This window comes from Xyrauchen texanus, chromosome 37, assembly GCF_025860055.1.
Source record: "Xyrauchen texanus isolate HMW12.3.18 chromosome 37, RBS_HiC_50CHRs, whole genome shotgun sequence".
NCBI lineage: Eukaryota > Metazoa > Chordata > Actinopteri > Cypriniformes > Catostomidae > Xyrauchen > Xyrauchen texanus.
Window position 1 is genome coordinate 19813216 of NC_068312.1, and position 22142 is coordinate 19835357.

Here is a 22142-nt window from a genome sequence, read left to right on the forward strand (position 1 = left end):
TTGGTGGTTACGGTAATATCTTGACTCACTGTCTGTTGGGTGATGCATAATATCTGGGTTACATCAGGCTTAGAGACAATTTTTTGCTTACGTGCTCTTCCTGCAGTTATAATATGACCATATAGGAAAGGAAAGTGGAGTCCCATGGGTATAGGGTGTAATGTGGGTGACGGATGTGAAGCTTTCGGAATGTGCTGCACTAGCCAGGGAGCAAGGAGACTGAGATAACACCACTTAAATAGCCCTTTCTCTTGCTCTTTCTTTTCTCTCCCTATTTCTCACTCTCTTTACTTTCTTGTTTTCACTCCACTCTGATTACTGAGTAACCTAAGAAGTGTGTGACAGAGACCGTCTTTCAGACCTGGGGGACTTTGGCACGAAAGACAGCTGTTAATCAAATTGTCAAGGATGAGATGTTTTTCTCCCAGAGTCCACAGAGAGGGTTTTCTGTCCCTCCTCATGCTGTGTGCACACAAAAGCCCAAGCGAATGAAAGAATTCAGAGCATGCCTGCACCTGGAGATCGGGGAAGCATGTTTAGAGGGCAGTTCAGTATCTGCAATCACAAGCTTTTCTACTTGGTGTGTTTTTCACTTTTTAATGAAAGGCAGCAAAAATAAGATTTTTTGGCATATCTGACTCAAATTTGTTCATTTGTTTGTTTAAAAAACAAACAAATGACCGGATTCAGACAACATCCATATGTGGTTTATAGTCCAATTAAAATCAAATTTTTTGGATTGTGTCTCAGGCTGAACATTCAGCTCAGATTTTAAAACAGTTAAAACATTTTTGTTGTTGTTTATTCTTTTTAAGTCATTTGTGACAAAACATGCATGTAACAAAAGTCAAAGTGTGTAATATTGTCCGAATATACGTATATTCTCCCACTTTTTCCACATTTAGTGAACTATGATATTTGCAATGTAGGGAATGAGTGAACCAGTGAACCACGTGGTTCATAACACATATTGCGTTAGTTCTGAGTTGAAATGCTCACTATGTGGTGCTAAAAGTGAGTTAAAAATTCTCCTTAATAAGTTTTTAAAGTTAATACTCTATTGCAGTGATTCCCAACCCTGTTTCTGGAGGTGCCCCAACACTGCATGTTTTGTATATCTCCCTTTTCTGACACTCCCAATTCAGCTCTTGGAATCTCCACGAACAAGCTGATGAGTTGAATCAGGTGTGTTTGATTAGAGGGATATCCAAAATGTGTAGTGATGTGGGGCCTCCAGGAACAGGCTTGGGAACCACTGCCCTATCGGGTATTAAATTAATGAAATTGTAATGAAAATGAATGAAACACTTAATGTTTGTGGTTCTTCAGGACTCGTATCCCTTTACATCACAAGTGCAATGCTCTTTCAGTTGAGCTATTGATAAAAAATTAAAGTTGACTAAAAGGAGAGACATTTTTTAAATATTTTTAAATATTTGTTTTATTTAAAACATTCTTTTTTTGTTTCATTTATAAGTTTTTAAAGCCCTAAAATGAAATCATATATCCCTACTTTATTATTTTATTTATATATTGTAAGTTAAATATGTAAAAATTACTTCTTAAGGTGTATGAAGCACACATTTTATATGACAATTAATCGTGAAAGCCCTAAAAGAGACCATTAATCTTCATAGTCCTAAAACAGACAATTAATTGTCATAATTGTAATTATTTTTTTGACAATTAATTGTCAACCAAATTTCATAATCGTGACAGCCCTGAGTAAAATGATTCCATGAGACCAGATTGGTTATGGACATGAATGAGTCAAATGCCTCTGTCACGTATGTTCTCTTATGCTCTTTGTAAATTTAGTACAGTGGTAAGATGGAATAGACATGGGCAGAGGCAAAATGTCCAGTTTTTCCTCCTATCTTTCCACACTGACAAGCAACTCACAGTTGTTGTACTGTATGAGTTAGTGTCTTAGCTTCATGCTGACACTTATATCATTAATAGATCAAGTACAGTAAATACATTGAATAGTGAATACACTGTCTGAACAAACAGAGCACATTTCATTAATTGAAAATCACAGTGTGGATAGTTCTAAAGATTAGATTTGAAAACCAAATCTATTTATTTAAGCAGTGGGAACAAAGCCTAAGCATACCCCAAGTCTTTTTCCTCTCTTCTCTTTAAAAGCTTGCATTAAATTTAAATAAGTAGTGTATGCTCTGTTATTATTATTACATTCCTGCCTTGTTATCAGGGGCCTTTGCTTCCTTTCTTTATCAGCCTCATGGTTTACCCCTTTCTGGAGGACTGGCCTGACTGAGTCATTTCCCTAATTAACCACCACGTCTTTGTTGATGGGACAATTCCAGCTGATTCCAAAAGACTGTCTGCCATTTGAAACCTTGTGTGGATGTTTCAGTCGTTGTGTTTCAGACCAGCCTCATATTCTCTACTGGAAATTGAGAGTCATATTGGAAAACAAATTGATATGGCTTTGTGTGACAGAACCTGCATCTTGTATTGCGCAGAGAGAGTTCATTTGGCCCAGAGCCTGATTTAAGGCAGTGGGAGTGTCAGTACAAGCTGGTAAACTGGAGCAAAGATTGAAGCAAGGAGCCATTACCCAAGTATCCCTGGAGGAGAATCTACCACACAAAAATCCAGAATGGATGAGCCCATTCAAAGACTTGGCAGATGCCCCTGCTATGTGTATACTGAATCATTCTATATTACTGTAATAGCCATTTGCATTTAATTTGATTCTCCGAGCCAAGAAAGCCGCCCTTCCTCCCCAGACCTCTGACCAGACACAAATACAACAAATCTAAGCACAATGATTCTTAATAAGTGTGTACCTGACGATGAAAGATAGTTATTGCTAGATTTGAACAAATTGTCTTTCCTGTGGAGTCAGGATAATGAATCTGGAAGCAAATTTTTTTTAATAGATTTTCAGAAAGGAGTTTGACACAGTGGTTAGTGATATTGGTGGATATGGTTGTAATTTAGACTTTATTTTGGCTTCATAAGCGATGACTCGCAGACATTTTTACACAAATTTCATTGATTTTGGGGAGACCTATGACCAGAGGTGTCATGCACCTATTGTTTTAAAGGGGCACCAGTGACCGTCCTCGCTCGCTTGTTCCCATAGGTGAAATAAAACATAACTGTTTTATTATGCTGTTCAGCATAAAATTGCTAGATAGTCTAGTTAGAGAAGCCTGGTCTCATGAAAATTGTGTAAAAAAAAATTATATTAAGGGGGCCCCTTATCACAGTAGTTTCGAGGTGAACTGTCCAATCAAATTTTCTTCCTCGCTGATCAGGTTATGCAGGATAACATTCTATCGAGTTTTAAATCAACAAAACCTACCTCCCTATTAGTATGCAACAGAATGAGATTTTCATGGTATGATAACCATCAAAAACAATTCCACAGTATAACAGAATCAAGGTGCATTGCTAATATTATTTGCAGTTTAATATTTAGTTTTAGCTAAATTTAGACCAAAAAAGACATACTTCCCTACTTAGTTCCCTACTGCAATTTAATTGCATGCCATTCCAACATGATCACACGAGATGTCAGCAAGACTGCAGAGCTCCAGTACCCTAGGATTCAGCCACACTTTGACTACTCGCTGACATGCGGCATACCCATCAGACATTTTTGCATCGGCTCATGTATGTTTACCTTCCCTTTTGGTATGACTGGAAGCACGCTGCATTAGCAGCGTGGGAGACCTGGGTTTGCATCCCATATTGAAACCAGGAAGTAATCGCATTCACATTATCAGTGACAAGTGCGATTCGAAGGTTGCATTTTCCCCCCTAACATTACATTTTTACTCCATGGATGGTTAGGTTTGGGGTTATGAGGTTCATTTAATAAAATATGCATTCCTCTTCACTGTATTACATATTAGACATCTGGAAAAAAAAACTTGTTTAAAACTTTGCTTTTGGCGCCCCTCTATGGGCAGTTCACCCTGTAAATGGAGCTCTCACAGGTGCAAGTAGGTATAGCTGTTGGCCAGAGATCTCCAAGTGGGTGTGGAGTCTCCAAAATAGGGTGTTGTTTCCCCCAAAAGGGGTAGAGTTACTCCAAAAAAGGGTTGTGCCCAATCTGAAGGGGGGCGACACCTCCACAGACGGGTATGGTTAGGGAAAGTGTTAGGTAAGGGGCTCCTTATGTCTTTGTTGGCAGTTTGGAGCTCCCGCCCCTTTTTGGAACTCTGTCAGCAGCTATACCCTTCTCCACATGTGCGCAAATGCCAAACAACACCACTTTGGCCGCTTGGGGCAGTGTCTTGAATTGCATTTAGCACATAGAGATTTAAGGTAAAGAAAAGCCAACCTACTATTTCTAATTTCAATGTGAGATCAGTATAGCCATACTGTCAAACATAATTTTTAAATTATTATTTTAAGATAAATGAAATTTAACATAGCTGCAGGCTTTGGCGACCAGTTGATTGAGAGCTTAGCTGTGACCCTGCAACAGACCTCAAACAATTCCAACTCTGAATGAACCTGAGGTGGCGAGCACTCCTCCTGCGTGATCCAAGAGCAAAATGGAATCTTCTTCATCATCCTCGTCCTCTTTGAGGATGTTAGACAAAACTTTATCCCCATCGTCATCTTCCTCTCCCGACAATGTGTCCTTGAACAGCGGGGGAAAGACTGGAGACAGATTGTCCATAATCTCACCCCATGATGGGGCCTGTGGGCACGCCGCTGACTCTTCTCTGGAGAAAAGAGACACGGGTCCTTTTTGCCCATGAATGTGACCCTCAACCTTCCCTCCCGAACCTTGGTCGAGAAGGATGAACAATGGGGGCAACCCTCTGGGCTGGACAATGTGGTCTGGGCGTGTTTAGCCCCCAGGCACGAGATGCAATGCTGATGAGAATCTTTTGCGGAATTCCAATTGTAAAAGTATGAAATAGCATTGTGTGAGGAGCAAAAAGAAAAGTACAGAAGTTTTGACATTTTCATACTAACAAGAGTTCACTTCTGTCACTCACTCGACGTTGTGTCGAATGAAGTGACACAAGGGGTCTTCTTGGGATGCCATACGTACCTCTGAACTTGAGAAAAGGCCAATGTCAAATTGGCAGACAGAATTTGCATTGCATAAGGGGAAGCAGGGCAGCGTCTGTCAGTCAGAGTTTTTCTTCGGAGCCGAGCCGTTGTGCAACAGCAAAGCTGATTTCACCACTGTTTCACTCACCTCTATCAGCAAGAAGCACTGCAGTTGGATCTATGGCACGTTTCCAGCTGGCGTTTCTCTCTCTGCACGCTGTGCAGTCCACACCCCTGGGCACAACAGCACTTTCATTGCTTAAAAGAGTGTTCTCCTCCTAAAATAATTGTATTTTGTCTAAAAGAGTTTGTGTTTTCCACTCATAAAAGAGCAATACACAGCGGGCGTTGAACAGTGTAGTTCCTGGATGCGGTCGATTTCTCTACAAAACCGACGGCCACAGATGCTGCCTCGTGTGCCTGGGCAACGATCACACTGAGGTGGCATTTGTGGATGGTTCATGTACTCACTGCGAGAACATGACCATGGCAGCATTGTGGTCGCGGCACTCCTCCTTAAGGTGAATGCCACTTCAGCCACCCCCCAACACGCTCGCTCGTCCAAGCTCAGGATGAGTGCTGCTTGCCTCGCAGCCAGACGGCATACTCCCTTGAGCCCCTGGAATTGGATGACGACATTTCCGCTGCATCGGAGAGCATCCAGGAGTCTGACGCGGGGGACTCGACTGGGCTGCCACCTTCGGAGGTTTCACCCACTAATACGGGGCAAGCACGTCTTGATCCGTTCAGACAGCACCTAGATGGTAGCTTACATAAATCGCCAAGGGGATGTGTGCGGTCGTCATATGTCACAACTCGCCATCTCCTCCTTTGGAGTCAGGTCGCTGCATCTATAGTCACGGCAGGTTTCGCCCAGCGGAGAGTGGGGGCTCCACCCCCAGGGAGTCCAGCTGATTTGGGACCGATTCGGCACGGCACAGATAGATCTCTTTGCCTCCCAGGACAACTCCCATTGCTTGTTCTGGTACTCCCTGACAGAAGCTCCTCTCGGGACAGATGCGCTAGCACACAGCTGGCCCTGGGGGCTGTGCAAGTACATATTTCCCCCGGTGAGCCTCCTTACACTGGTGCTGTGCAAGATCAGGGAGAACGAGGAACAGGTCACCTTGGTGGCTCCTTACTGGCCCACCAAGACCTGGTTCTCGGATCTTACGCTCCTCGCGACAGCACCTCCCTGGAAAATTCCCCTGAGGATGGACCACGCCAGACCTCTGGAACCTCCACGTCTGGCCCCTGACCGGGATGTGAAAGATCTAGTGGATCTACCACCTGCAGTCGTAGACACGATCAATCAAGCCAGAGCTCCCTTCACCAGGCAATTTTACACCTTAAAGTGGCGCTTGTTCGCGAATTGGGGTTCTTCCCGAGCCGAAGACCCGCAGAGATATGCAGTTCAGTCAGTGCTTTCATTCCAGCAGGAGAGGCTGGAGGGGAGGATGTCCCCATCCACCTTGAAGGTGTATGTAGCTGCTATCGCAGCCCACCATGACGCAGTAGATGGCAAGTCCCTAGGTAAGCACGACTTGATTATCAGGTTCCTGCAAGGCACCCAGAGACTGAACCCTCCCCAGCCTAGTGGATTGAACCCTTTCCCGGCCCCTCTTGATCACGTTAGCCTCCATCAAGAGGGTTGGGGACCTGTAACCGTTCTCTGTCAGCAACACCTGCCTGGAGTTCAATCTAGCACATTCTCAAGTTATCCTGAGGCCGTGACCAGGCTACATGCCCAAGGTTCATACGACCCCCTTCAGAGATTAGGTCGTGAACCTGCAAATGCTGCCCCGGGAGGAGGCAGACTCAGCCCTTTCGTTGCAGTGTCCTGTACGTTTTTTGTGTATCTATCTGGACCACACGCAGAGCTTTAGATGTTCGGAAAGGGAACGCCTTCTCCAAGCAGAGGCTAGCCCACTGGGTCGTTGACGCCATCTCACTGGCCTACCAGACCTACCTTGCGGGTCCGAGCACACTCTACAAGAAGTGTGGCATCCTTGTGGCTCCACAGGCTTAGTTCCCTTCTCAGGCGAACTCCTCATGATGTCTTTACCGCGGTACGGTCCCCTTGTCGGCGGACCCATGTTTCCCTTGGACCGCTGCCCCGGTCGCCATGCTTGTAGAGCTCCCCCCTGATTAGGCTCAACCTACCACCGTGCCACTCCCACGTACGGCTTCACAACCCTCGTGGTGTATTTGTCACGTTTTACCTCCCCCTAAATTGGGCAGGATATGGCCTCCACAGGGTCTTTTCCCTCTGAAAGAATAGAACCGGGAAAGTCCACCTTCCCCGTTGCATTTCATATCGTTGAGATAGCTCCAGCCACTTCACGTTCTATGCGATAGACATAGAGAGAGAAAAGTAAGCGGCTGCTGAGCTTACTCCCATACTAGTCATGTAGCACCTATCCCCCCCCTGGGTTGCGGGGAACCTAAGGTCTGTATATGACATATTGGGGTGTTGGGGAGGGCTACGTGCAGCTGACACAGTTGCCTCTAGCACGCAGTAGCCTGCTTCCACCTGTCGCGACAGTTCACGTAACACAGTCAGTGCGTGGCATTTTTAGATGGGACCCCTTGTGTCACTTCATCCGATACAACGTCGAGTGAGTGACAGAAGGGGAACGTCATGGTTACTGTCGTATCCTCCGTTCCCTGAGGGAGGGAACGAGACGTTGTGTCCCTCCTGCCACAGCACTACACCTACCCCTGTAAACGGCCGTGACTTATTCTCGACTCCTCAGTGCAAAATCCTGACTGACAGACGCTGCCCCGCTTCCCTTTATACCTGCATGTCTGGGGCGGAGCATGCAAATTCTGTCTGCCAATTTGACATTGGTCTTTTCTCAAGTTCAAAGGTACGTTTGGCATCCCAAGAATACCCCTTGTGTCACTTCATTCGACACAACGTCTCGTTCCCTCCCTCAGGGAATGGAGGTTACGACAGTAACCATGACATTTCAAGTGAAATGAGGGTGGGTAAATAATGATCAAATGACCTGTGGAAGGTGCGACTCAAATGGAGTGATGAAAAATAGAAAAATCTAAACACATCTATCTATGAATATTTTAAAGTTCAGTTGCATTTTATTTTACAGTATGTGAACTTTCAGTATACTTACAGTGTTCTTACCTAACAAAGTACTGAGTAATATTAGGTAACTATATGTACTTAATATGGGTTTAAGGTTAGGGTTGGGGCTATATTTAATGTTTTCACCAAGTAATTACTGTAGTTGTTTTAATTATAAAGTATGTAAATGCAGAACAGTGCTGTAAAATAATGTGCTAACAAAGGTTCTTAAAGTTCAATATTTTGCAGTTGAAACTACAAAAAAGGCTTCTGTCCACCACGCTGACATTCTGTTAGCACGTCTCTTGAAGGGTGCTACTTAACTTTTTCCGGAAAGAGCTTTAAGAGCTTTTTCTTGATAAAATAGAAAGTACATTGTAGAGCACTCCACACATTCCAGAAATCTTCATTCTTGACCAAGGGCCTCACTCAGAGATTAGCTTTGCTGGATGCAAGGAAGCTCACATAAAGGGGCCCACATTGTAAGCCTTATGCTTTACATAAACATCTGCTGCTGCTCCACAGTCTGGAAGGTCTTTATGGTGCTGATGAGCACCTCTGGGTCTGTTTATGCACACTCTTCAGCAAGCATCTGTAACGTTAATTTGGAGCAATCAAGTTAAAATGGTGCCAAGAGGCACTATATGATAAACATCGCCAACGATGCAAGCAGGATTCTATTCCCCAAATTTCCCACTGGTTGGAAGTAAGTCTACATATGGATTGCATTGTTGTGGTGATCTGTAGCAGGCCTTGATGTAAGAGGCAGCTACAAGATTTGATTTGCTCTATGGAGCATCCGCCACAAATCTTGGTTGTCTCGCCATAGCAATAGTTTCTGTGTGTGGGTATTTATTTACAGGATTTCATGTTTGACACATGCGATCTGCCATAAAAAGCACTGGCATGCACAAAGAGCCCCACTGGGCCTACAGAGAAAATCATACCTCATTTTCCGCACAGGCCTTAAAATTAAACCTGAACCCGACATGTACCCGAGATCGTGTGAATCGACCCTACCCAGCCCGAATGATACAGTCACATTTTAAACCCGAACCCGACCTGAACCCGAAATCACATACTATCTAATTTATTCTGGCAAGTTCTGTTGCAATAGGCTGTATTTTATTTAAGCATATAGGCAACATTCGTAACAGTAATGAAACAGTAAACATACATAGTTTTAACAAGGCACAGCAGCCCCTTAGTACACTAGTGCAGTGCAGTGACTGAAGAAAAAGACATTTGTCCAGCATGTGTTTACAAAGGAAAACAATGGGAAAACAGAACTGATGTGTGCAAAAATATGTTTGGTGTGAATGGCTCCTAACTCATCCGTTCGCACGTGTCTGTGAGTGAGAGCGCATGCGCGAAAGTTTCGGTAGTTCTGTTTATTTTTTCATTCATACAAACATGAATCCGACCCGATCCCGAAGTTCTACTTGAAAACTGACCCGAACACGGCCCGAAACCCATCGGGTTCAGGTTGCAGACCTCTAATCCCCACTACCTAATCTATAGTCTAGAGGAAATTGAAATAGGAGAGGTCATTGTAGTATATAATACTATAACTAATCTAAGAGGTCATTTTACTATAGAAAATATAGTGTTTCAGTGTTTCAGTTTCACTGCTCCATTTCAAAAATAACATTGATTGATTTCACTGCAAAAATGACTCATTTTGAAATTAGCCACATCATTGCAGTGAAAGAGAAATAGACTGTGGTACTCCAACTCTTAAAGTGGTATTATTGTTACTGTAGTTTGTGTTTAACCAATGAAAAGATTTACTGAGCAAGTGTAAGTTGAGTAAGGTCCCCATATTGACTCGTATTAGCCAGGACATACTGTATTTTAGCTGAAACAAATGCATCTGGATGGCCATTGCCACATATGTAAGAAGCAAAATGATCAAGAAGGAATCCCCACCCGACAAACATCCGGTATTTCCTTACAAGGGATGCATATTGAAGTGGCAAAAGAAGGGAACCCCCTGGCCGACGGTCCCTTATAACTCTACCTACAGCTGGATACAGATTTATTAACCCTGCACATTCGCTGTTTGTGTTAGTCTGGACTATTTTCAATGTTGTCAGCTTTATATAGCATTATTTTATCACCAAATATTTGTATGCCTTATAATATAAGTATTCAGGAGCAACAGTGTTGCTAAACAAAAAGAAGAAAAAAGTCTAGATAAGCTAGTAAACCTCACTACTTGACTAGATGGTTGTAACATGTCGACCATTGTGACCCATACCTAATAACCTGTCAACCGCACACACACACACAAGTTGAGACAGTCACAATGTCGGAGGAAACTGCTTTTATTTAATAGCAGTGCAGGCAAAAGTACAAACAGGGGCAAATCCAGTGAAGAGGCGTCAAAGGGGAGCGTGATGTCGGAGCCGGGGAATCAAGAGGAAGGAAGGGGCAATTCCGGGAGAGAGTGGTCAACGAGAGCGGGAGGTCGAAGCCGGGAAAACAGTTAACAACTATGGCGTAGAACAAGACGGGACTAGCGGGATCAACGACAGGGGAACAAGGGGAGCTGGCAAGCTAAGAGGTAAACAAGAGGAGTATCAGAACTAGGCGAGACTAGCGGGGGGGCAAGGACACGGGAAACTAAATACAATAACCAACCCCCGTGCAGCGAAAGGGTGGTGATATATATAGTGACGAGTGCAGGTGTAAACAATGAACAGGTGATGAGACGAGTGCAGGTGAAACTAATGTGCAGGAGTGCAGATGACGCGAGTGCAGGTGGTCATAATGTTCTGGGGATTGGAAGCGCGTGAGAAACTCGAGGAAGGGAGATTGCCTACGAGCATGTGAGCGAGTAGGAGCAAAGTGGGCATGAGGGCTCGAGCGAGCAAAAAGAGCGTGAAAAGCTCGAGGGGGCGAAGCGAGGGAGTGTGCGTGTGTGTGCTAGACGTTGCGGGGAGAAGCAGAGGAGCGGGGTTCGTGACATAACCAAAGATTTGCAGGTTTGGAAACGACAAGGTGCGATCCTTGAGCTACCAATGGGAGGGCTTTTCTAACTGAAGCACTAACAACAAGAGCCGAATGTGCCATTACTGTTTTTCTTTGTCCTTGTGACTCTCTTGTGTTCCATATATATCTCCAACTATAGTCTCAACACCATATCAGGAGGAATGCTCATTACTCATTAAAGCCAATTTGAGTGTTGTGCAAATAGTGTGTGCTGAAGGTGAATGAAATGTCATTTCGAACCAGTCTTGCCATTCTCTGTTGACCTCTCTCATCAACAAGGCGTTTCCATCCACAGAACTGCCGCTCACTGGATATTTTTTGTTTTTGACACGAATCGTAGTAAATTCTAGTGACTGTTGTACATGAAAATGTGCTCTGGTACTCCTTGACAGAAGCTCCTCTCAGGATAGACACGCTGACACACAGCTGGACCCGGGGGCTGCGCAAGTACGCATTTCCATTTATTTCCATTTATGCATTTACATTTATGCATTTTGGCAGACGCTTTTGTCCAAAGCGACTTACAGTGCACTTATTACAGGGACAATCCCCCCAGAGCAACCTGGAGTTAAGTGCCTTGCTCAAGGGCCTAACAGTGGCATCTTGGTGGTGCTGGGGCTTGAACCCCCGACCTTCTGGTCAGTAAACCTGAGCCTCAAAAACTGAGCCACCACTGCCCCCAGTGAGCCTCCTTGCCCTGGTGCTGTGCAAGATCAGGGAGGACGAGTACAGGTCACTTTGGTGGCTTCTTAATGGCCCACCCAGACCTGGTTCTCGGATCTTACGCTCCACACGGCAGCACCTCCCTGGAAAATTCCCTTGAGGAAGGACCTTCTTTCTCAGGGATGGGGCACCCTCTGGCACCCGTACCCAGACCTCTGGAACCTCCACGTCTTTCCCTGGATAGGACATGGAAGATCTAGTGGATCTAACACCTGTAGTCTTAGACACGATCAACTAAGCCAGAGCTCCCTCCACCAGGCAACTTTATGCTCTAAAGTGGCGCTTGTTCAGAAATTGGTGTTCTTACCGAGCCAAAGACACGCAGAGGTGCACAGTTCATCAGTGCTTTCATTCCTGCAGGAGAGGCTGGAGGGGCGGCTGTCCACCTCCAACTTGAAGGTGTATGTACCTGCTATCGCAACCAACCACGATGCAGTAGATGGCAAGTCCCTAGGTAAACATGACTTATAAGGTTCCTGAAAGGCGCCCGGAGACTGAACCCTCCCCGGCCTAGCCTGTTCCCCTCCTGGGATCTCTCAGTGGTCCTCACGGGCATTCAGAGTCCCCCCTTCGAGACACTTGATTCAGTTGAGCTCAAGGCCTAACGCGACGGCCCTCCTGATCGCGTTAGCCTCCATCAAGAGGGTCGGGGAGCTGTAAGCATTCTCTGAAAGCGACACCTGCCTGGAGTTCTGTCCGGCACATTCTGACGTTATCCTGAGGCCGCGACCGGGCTACGTGCCGTGCCCTACAGTTCCTTTACACTGGTGCCCGTAAGATCCAAGTTACTCCACTACACGTAAACATTACCTGTGTTTGCACAAGACTGGTGTGATAGAATTGCTCTTGAACTTTGTCTGTTTAAGGTTGTATCAACATTTTTTCATTAATTTCTTGGCCATGTAAAACCAGTAACTTTTGCAAAAACTGGATGATGTGATGGAACTTTCTGTAAAACATTTTAGTGCAAAACTATTACATATCTTGGGTCAGTACAGACCCTATACACTTTTGGTCATTGATTTTTTATTTGTATTTTTTTGTGCAATTTTGGTATTTTTGTTACCAAACATTTTGAGGGATACTAAAGATTTGGGGGAATAACACCAAAAAATAAAGGAGGTGGAATGAGGTCCTGGGTCACTAAAGACCTGAGGTATGCATTTAAGAATTAATACCAATTACTTGTATAAAGGACATAAGACATAAAGATCTATTCCAGCTCTAACTTATTGAGTAACTTGGGAAATCAGATGTTGCATAGGAGTTCTTATGATGTTTATAAACTTAATAAGGTCAAGGTCATGTTTATTTTAAAGAAAGATTTTAATATCTGCCAAGATTCGCTTTTAAATGTTAGTTCTGATGAAGTGTAAGGAATGGAGAGTTTTGTTGTTTTTGGTTTGCTGTTGACGGGAACTGTGGGAGTGCTGACTGCTGCTTCTAACGACTGTTACCGGCAGCAACATGACTGCGGACTGCTGCTCCACATCTGTGGAACATAGAGGAGCTTCTGTAGCTACTAAAAAAAATAACATTTTCTGGAATTTGGACAGTGTCCACCTTTAAGAACAGGCTTCTGTTCTATTACACTTCTCCTAAACACTATCCAGAGGCAGGGCTTTTTCGCAGTCCCTTAGCTCTACTTAGGGGCAAACTTTTTGGGCATACAGGCTTGTGCTAAAATAACATATTGATGACTTGAGGGAACCATAAAGGTGTGAATGATAGCCAAGCCTGCCACCTTCAACTTAAAGTCAAGACCAACCTTTTTTTTATTGATGTCCTGCCAGTTGCAGTGGTCATTGTGTGGTCAACAGTGGGCAGAAGAAAAAAAATCTCTCCCCAGACCAGACAAGGTGAATGTCTGACTGAAAAGGTAAAAACACTTTCATAAAGCTCTAAGATTATTTTATCAGCACTGTATGTGGTTCATTTTGTGCAGGAGAAATGCTCCCAGCTATCTACAACCGTACGTGTCACATTTAAAAAAAAACATTATGTGGCCAAGCCGAAGCCCAGGGACACGAACGAAACGGCTTTGTTTTTCCTGACTTGTCGGAACTTTGTTTGGAACATGGTTTTGATAACAGCCTATTTGCTGTACGAAACACACAAGGATATCTGGTTGAAAAGGTCACTTGAGGTAGTTTTGGCAGAGAAGGCAATCAATACCATATTTCATCTGGTTTTATGTGCAGTCTGAATCCTGAGGTCATGTTTTTTAGTACAATTAGAAGAAATAACCTTATCTCACAGTGGACAGCCTGTTGTCGTTCAGCAGTTTTCATAGTGGAACCTTTCATGGTAAGAAAGATCTGAGGATGGTTATACTGTATGTCTTGTAATTTTGCTGCTATTGGCAAATGAACCTGGATTGTTTGGAGAAGGGTGCGGCATGGGTGGCTACTCTGAAATCCACTGGCAGTGAACAAGCATCATTTTGGCTGAGAGCTCCACCTCTTTAACGATAGTCTGGCTACGGGAGAGAAAATCCCACACTTTGATGTTCTTTCAGGGTGGCTGAGTTTTATAACATGTTATAACTAGATCAGAGCTGAAGTCAGAGCTCCAAGCTCTCTGCGCCCACAGTAACATTATAACCAATGATTTGTTACAGAGCAAATAAAGTCATGATGTCCAATCAAGTGTGTTTTTTCAAGATTGTGAAAAAAATTATTCTGTCTAAATGCTCAAATAAATCAGCCTGCTGTGATGGCCTACTGATGTGCATTTCTGTGTTTTTTTTTTGTGCACATATCGTGTTTCTCTCTCAGAGTGTGCTAAGGGGTGAGAAGAACCTTTATGGGAAGAGATTTTGCCATGAAATCGCCAACTCCTGGTTTGGGCTGGCCATTGGGGCATGGGATTGGACGGAAGAATGGATCATGAAGGTTTCGCCAATTATTTTGAGGATGTGTTCTAGGCCCAATTTCAGCAGGTATTAAGCTTAATTTAACTTAAAAAATAGAAAACAGAAACATAGAAAATTGCACATTACAGGCCTAGGGAAACTCCCTAAAGATGCTATAAGATGTTATAAAAGAATTTTTGTTGACCTATGTCAAGTTTATTTCAATGATTACTATACATATTGTTTCAAAGCAGCTTTAAAGAACACCAGGCCTAAATGCCCCCCGTGAGCAAGCCAAAAGTGACTGGGCAAGGAAAACACTCAAAAAGATGTTTAGGTAGTTGAGGGAGAAAAGACTTGGGAGGGACCAGACTCAGCTTGGGGAGCCACTCCTTGTCTGGCTTAACAATAAATGTATTTATTCCAATTAACATAGTATACTGTATGAACAGTAATACTATTCATGTGTTCATTGAAAAAAATATTTAATATGTTATTGTGTTTATATTGTATGGATAATAATTGAATTGTAACACTTTACAATAAGTTTCCATTTGTTAACATTAGTTAATGCATTAAGTACTATGAACAAACAACGAACTATACATTTGTTACAGCATTTATTAATCTTTGTTAATGTTAGTTAATAAAAACACAATTGCTCATTGTCAGTTCATGTCATTTCATAGTGTATTAACTAATGTTAACAAGTACAACTTTTGATTTAAAAAACGTATTAGTAAATGTAGAAATTAACATTAACTAACATTAACAAATGCTTAAAAAGTGTTGTTCATTGTTATTTCATGTTAACTAATGGAACCTTATTGTATAGTGTTGCTGATTTAATTGTAAGCATAATGATTAATTTAAAGTATTTGAAGTACATTATGAAAAGACTGGAGGGATAGGTGTCCGAGCATCACTTTCTGATCTCATTTGCCCCTTCTTCCTATTGCTTCCTGTTCCTTGTCAAATGTCAAAAAGACTTAAATCCAGCATGTTTACCAAAGCTCACCACAAACCTATTTGATACAGCACCTGCTGATTAGTCAGAGTTGAAAATGAGTTTGAAATTAAATTGAATTAGCTGCGAAGCTGCAGTAACTCCATGTCTTCACTTCTGTTAATGGCTAAGATGGCGCGAGTGAAGCATGGTTGTGTGCAACATCATTAGTGCACTTCACTGCATTCACAATATATTGTTTGCTTGTGTTGCATTGAAAAATATAGTGTTGTATTGATAGAATGTACTTAATTTTCTCCACATCATGATCTGGACCAAAGTGGTCTTTAGTTCACATATCTTTCTTTTCTCCTGTTCTCTTTCTCTTTCTTTCTCAGTTGAGTTGTAGAGCGACTAAGGAGCAGAGACATTTGAAGGCTCTTTTGGACTGGAGGACACTGAGTGATGAGTTACAGAATTCTGAAGAAGAGCTTTAGGTCCTCAGGTCTGATTGGCCATCTCTCTCTCTCTCTCTCTCTCTCTCTCTCTCTCTCTCTCTCTCTCTCTCTCTCTCTTTTTCTCTATATCTATCTCTCTATATTTATCTCTCTCACATTCTCTGGCTGTCATTTTTTCCACATTCTGTACACTTTATCATGCAACTGCATAATCCATCATCTGCACCAGTGTTGTGCACCATTGAATGAAGAATGCCAATTAAATTCCAGTTCAATTCCTGAATTTGTATTGAATTTAAATTGAGGTAGCAAAAAGGATGTATAATTGCAATCTATATATATATAGTATATGGAAGTATGAGGAATTTCAATGTAGTTTTTCTATTACAAGATACTGTGTTCTGTGCTGCTGTGCTTGTTGAACCAACATGCACTGGGCCATGAACGATGGGGTTGCATTATTTGGACATTTGCGTGGTTTTATTTACATTGTTGTTATTGATTTTGTCACAGTAGTTAGCTTGTTGTTTTGCAGTGATGAGTTTTTCTCTCTAATAAAATCATCAAGTTATTGTTTGTTAAAGCTGTCGTGTTTTACGTACCACGTGTCAAGGTCTATTCGTGGCATTTTAAGATATTTATGTACAACATTCAGTATATGTAAAAGTCATTGCAGGTTGACATTTTAAATGGATATTTCATCCAAAAATTTAAATTCTCTTATACAGGTGAAACTCGAAAAATTAGAATATCGTGCAAAAGTTCATTAATTTCAGTAATTCAACTTAAAATGTGAAACTAATATATTATATAGACTCATTACAAGCAAAGTAAGATATTTCAAGCCTTTATTTGATATAATTTTGATGATTATGGCTTACAGCTTATGAAAACCCCAAATTCAGAATCTCAGAAAATTAGAATATTGTGAAAAGGTTCAGTATTGTAGGCTCAAAGTGTCACACTCTAATCAGCTAAACACCTGCAAAGGGTTCCTGAGCCTTTAAATGGTCTCTCAGTCTGGTTCAGTTGAATTCACAATCATGGGGAAGACTGCTGACCTGACAGTTGTGCAGAAAACCATCATTGACACCCTCCACAAGGAGGGAAAGCCTCAAAAGGTAATTGCAAAAGAAGTTGGATGTTCTCAAAGTGCTGTATCAAAGCACATTAATAGAAAGTTAAGTGGAAGGGAAAAGTGTGGAAGAAAAAGGTGCACAAGCAGCAGGGATGACCGTAGCCTGGAGAGGATTGTCAGGAAAAGGCCATTCAAATGTGTGGGGAGCTTCACAAGGAGTGGACTGAGGCTGGAGTTACTGCATCAAGAGCCACCACACACAGACGGGTCCTGGACATGGGCTTCAAATGTCAAACGTCTTACCTGGGCTAAAGAAAAAAAGAACTGGTCTGTTGCTCAGTGGTCCAAAGACCTCTTTTCTGATGAGAGCAAATTTTGCATCTCATTTGGAAACCAAGGTCCCAGAGTCTGGAGGAAGAATGGAGAGGCACACAATCCAAGATGCTTGAAGTCCAGTGTGAAGTTTCCACAGTCTGTGTTGGTTTGGGGAGCCATGTCATCGGCTGGTGTTGGTCCACTGTGCTTTATTAAGTCCAGAGTCAACGCAGCCGTCTACCGGGACATTTTAGAGCACTTCATGCTTCCTTCAGCAGACAAGCTTTATGGAGATGCTGACTTCATTTTCCAGCAGGACTTGGCACCTGCCCACACTGCCAAAAGTACCAAAACCTGGTTCAATGACCATGGTATTACTGTGCTTGATTGGCAAACTCGCCTGACCTGAACCCCATAGAGAATCTATGGGGCATTGCCAAGAGAAAGATGAGAGACATGAGACCAAACAATGCAGAAGAGCTGAAGGCCGCTATTGAAGCATCTTGGTCTTCCATAACACCTCAGCAGTGCCACAGGCTGATAGCATCCATGCCACGCCGCATTGAGGCAGTAATTAATGCAAAAGGGGCCCAAACCAAGTACTGAGTACATATGCATGATTATACTTTTCAGAGGGCCGACATTTCTGTATTTAAAATCCTTTTTTTTATTGATTTCATGTAATATTCTAATTTTCTGAGATTCTGAATTTGGGGTTTTCATAAGCTGTAAGCCATAATCATCAAAATTATATCAAATAAAGGCTTGAAATATCTTACTTTGCTTGTAATGAGTCTATATAATATATTAGTTTCACCTTTTAAGTTGAATTACTGAAATGAATGAACTTTTGCACGATATTCAAATTTTTCGAGTTTCACCTGTAATTTACTCACCCTCATGGTATCCCAGGTGTGTATGACTTTCTTTCTTCATCAGAACACACTTGGACATTAATTTAATCGCTGGATTCGAATGGATGACATTTATGCTTCAAAGGTCTGATCACCATTCACTTGCATTTTAAGGACCTACTGAGATATTTTAATATTTTTCTTCAAGTGTGTTCTGGTGAAGAAAGAAAGTCATACACACCTGGGTGAGTAAATGATTTAAAATTTTCATTTTGGGGTGAACTAACCATCTAAGTTCAGTTAATTTACTAAAATGAAATAGATTAATTCAATTTAAAAAAGCAATGCAACCATATTTATTTATGTTTCACAAACACATCCCTTTTTACTGTATTAATAATCAATAATAAATGTAAAAAATGTAACAATGTTTAAAATGCCACCCCTATAAATTAACATTTTATTTATTTCACTATATTTAGTACATTTTCATTTGATGGAAAATTATAAAAATTTTGAAACTATTTTCATGAAGTGATCTGAAAAATATGTGGTTGATCATTCCAAAAACAAAAGATTTTAATGCCTATGTGAATTGTATTTATTTATGTATTTATGTTTTTAGAGAGACATTTTTTGTCTTAGCTAAAAAAAATAATTCTACCTATTAGGGAATAAATAGCCATGCTTGGTAAAAAAAATATAAATAAAATAATAATAATAATGTAATTATTTGTCTCTAAATGTGTCTTGGACTAATGAAATTGTGAAGTATGACTGTGTTTAATTTTAATTCAGTAAATTCCACTTCATGTGAGGCATGAATTCAAATTCCAACTCATGAACTGAAAGAGAGTTCATTCTGAAATTCTGAATTTTGCACAACCCTGATCTGCACAAATAACAGCACATAACACACAGCCTGAGATTCACTCTAGTGCTGAGGCACTCAGAGGCACAATTACAAGATGTTTCCAGAGGCACTGGTTTTAAAATACACAAGTATATACAGTCTGTAATTTATATAATCAATAATTAAAATAGTTCATTCATGATCTGTTGGGTACCTTAGTGAAAATTAAAAAGGAAAAGCCAAATCAATGAGTAATTATGTCACGTATAATGTGTTTCTTATGTTATGGTAAACAGAATATTTAAATAAAGAGTGAAGTCACAGGAATGATCTGTTTATTAGAATTAGATTTTCTTTAACAAGAAGTGCTCATATTCTTGCAAATTAAATTTCCAGGTAGATTTAGGATTGATTTACTGGGGAGATTAAAATAGTTTTGACATTTCAGTCTGCACAGAAGAATGTAGAGCTTGTCAGCTTGCATGAGTGATAACTGATATAACGTGATGTAATGTTGTCATGAAGATCAAAGTGTCTTGTCAAGTATTGTATATGAAGGAGCAGATCAGCTTTGGCTTAAGAATGAGAAAATGAGAATGTGTGCACAGTATGTCTCTGATAGAGCTTCTCTGGAATTCAGCTGTCACAATTCCAGCATGTTTTGGAGATCCACCTGACAGCATGTGTCTGGCCCTTCCTCCACATTGAGGGGCCCACACCCATAATAATCTCTGGGATAAAGTGTTCAGACTGTGGAAAAATACCTCTCTTTGTGGATAAATCATAGAAATGTAACCGCTCTAATAAATAATAAAATTAAAAGTTAGACATGTTAGTCAAACACTGATGTCATAAGAGGAAACTTCGTAGTTTTAATATGGATGTCTCTTTTATGGTCTGTCTTAACCTGAGTCTTAAGTTAATTTCAATCAACAGCATTTGCGGAATAATTTTGATTACCACAAAAATTACTCTAAGCAAAACTCGTGGCCATAGTGAGGCACTTACAATGGAAGTGAATAGGTCCAGTCCATTAACTTTAAAACACACAAGGTTTCAAACATATAGCCATAAGATGTAAACATTGTTCATGTTAAATGATTTTACTATGAAAAAATTGCTTATTAAAGTTATCAGTGCAGAGTTACTTTATATCCAAATGTGGCTGGGCGGGGGGTGGGGCCGGGTCGTGATCCTACACACCCGGTCCGGTATTAGGCTAATCAAGCCTCCGAGAGGGATAAAGGTTGACTGCAGAGGATCGTGCGGGAGAGAGAGATCTTTAACGGAGGCTTGATTAGCCTAATACGGACTGAGTGTGTAGGATCACGACCTGGCCCCGCCCTCCGCCCTGCCACACCAATATTACAATTTTGTTGTTATGTTGACATTACAACAGTAAACCATGTTATCTGATAAACACTGTTACGGCGGTAAAAAAAATTATCGCACTAAAAGAATGTTAATGTGGCAGGCAGGGCGATTTTTGCTTTCGTCATTGTATTTGCCATTCCAGTCTATTATCTGCGTCCCTGGGCTATAAACGCCGCAACATCTGTGCTGCTTGTTATGCATCACTTTTTAAACTGCTGTTTCGTTAACGCACTTCCGTCACCACTTTCGGGAAACCGGATGAGAGCACCCGAACCGGTGAGGAAAATACACTGCAAGCGTATTTAGTTATGGAATGCGCGTCTTGACTAATGTGCATTTTTAGAGACTCTGATTTGTGTTGGAGAGCGTGCTGCAGTCTCTCCCGCTGTACGAGCTTGTTGCTATGTGGTCGCTGTTTGCGTGAACTGGAGGAGGACACTGGAGATGGTAGGGAGAATTGGTTTTTAATCTCTCACTAATCGTTCGTAGTGGTATGAGGTGCGTGTTCCTGAAGTGTTGGTCTGTAGATAAAAATGTTGCCTAATCTATTCCCTTTCTCAGCTGTGAGAATTCGATGTCGTAAATGCTGTTTCTCTACTCTGTTCTTAACCAGTGAAAGCTACGTTTTCACTGTCTCTTGGTAAACCATTCACTAATTTTCTCGACGATCTGTATGTATTAATTGAGTAATATTAATTTTTGCTTATAGGTTTGTGAAGGCCCATATCTGCATTCCAGTCAGGGTGCTTCGCATTTTATCACGGCAAAATTTGAGTTTATTGTTTGTTTTTGTTTTTCAACTGTTTTGTTTTCTTGGTTTGTAGTGGACCTTTTTGACTTTTAGGATCTTTCCTGGAGATCTGAATTGTCTATTGTTTCCTTTTCATTCTAATCATTTTCCTTGTTTTCTTTAGTTTTACATAAATTTTTTCCCTATTGCATTATATTTGTCTATTTGAACTGTTATTTTGTATAAGTTGCGTTTTTCTTTATTTCTTTTGAAATACAAATTGTTTATTTTTGGTTGCCATTTGTCTTTGCTCTAAGTAACTGGTTATTTACCTCACTTAGTGGCAACATGTATTTTCCTTTATTTGGGTTTGCTTAAGAGTTGTATTCGCAACCCATAACAAGTGATTATTTATTTTGATGTACATCTTCTTGTGTGTTGGCAGGACTTGAGCACTGGGGGCAGAGGACTGGCTTATTAGGTGGTGGTATCGTCCTCACCGTGTGTTGTGACCACCTCACCATGTGCTGTGATTGGTATTAACCCCTGTGTGTGTGTGTGTGTGTGTGTGTGTGTGTGTGTGCGTGCGTACGTGCACCGTGAAATGCAGTGATCTTCATTTGCGGGTGGCGTGGCCTGACTTTCTGCCTCTTGGTAAGCCTCGTCCTTGGCCCTGATGTTTCTTAACCAGTAGTGGCCGGTTGATTTGTAACAAAGTGCTCCATAACCAGTTTTACTATCATTCTCTGTTTTAAGAAATGCCAATAAAGTATATTTTTGTACGGTGAAAATGTCATATCGTCATATCGGTGATACGGACCTGTGTATG

General features: G+C 41.6%; 1 pseudogene; it reads left to right on the forward strand.

The window, feature by feature from the left end:
- Positions 1-22142, forward strand: part of LOC127630552 (aminopeptidase O-like) — a 118266-nt pseudogene that overhangs the window by 16750 nt on the left and 79374 nt on the right.